An 826-nucleotide genomic window follows, 5' to 3' on the forward strand; every position below is an offset into this window, starting at 1 on the left:
ATGAAAATCAATCCTAGTTTTTAAGCATCAAATAATTTAAATTGACACTTGTTAAATAGACATGAAATTGGGAAAATAACGCATCAATAACAATAAGCTAATACCATTAATAGGAAGTCAAGATAAATCAATGACACTCTTAAGATAAAGCAACCACACTATATATATTCTAAATGTAATTTTCCCTTGACAAAAGTAGTAATAGAAAAATAACTAAGCCCAAACATTTACATACTACTATCTTTGGTTCCTAGTTTCTCATTAAGTCACTCATTTGACATCCACTTAGGCCTGGGCAATAGCTTGTTGGTACCCTATGAAAAGATAACACAAATATTATATTTTTTATTCTGTAAACTGAGTTAAAAGATGACATGATCAGAGGGAAACTAACTTTTTTATGCAAACTAATTTTACTAAACATAGCCACAACACAATCCTTAATAGCCAAAATCATTTGCTTAATTATGAAGCAAACTATATACAATGCCGTGACAGATTATACATGCAAATCACACAAAAAAATGAAGTACAAACTCATATAATTGCTAATGGTAACCAGCTGAAAGCACATGCCATACAACACTAAAATGGTATGCTCTCAAATGAAGCCTGAATAAGGAACAGGTTTAATTTTTTTCAACCTTATATTGTATGCACATACGAAGCAGAGATTTATGAAGAAGAAAATGCTATTTACAATGCCAAAACAGGTTTTACAAGCTGATTTTATTGAAATTATTTGGGCATTGGAGACTCGCCCAGTCGTTAAGGATGTGCGAACAAAATAGCTAACTAATCAACTGTTGCTAGTTAGTTAGGAGAC

The sequence above is a fragment of the Glycine max genome, chromosome 20, assembly GCF_000004515.6.
Source record: "Glycine max cultivar Williams 82 chromosome 20, Glycine_max_v4.0, whole genome shotgun sequence".
In the NCBI taxonomy this organism is placed as follows: domain Eukaryota; kingdom Viridiplantae; phylum Streptophyta; class Magnoliopsida; order Fabales; family Fabaceae; genus Glycine; species Glycine max.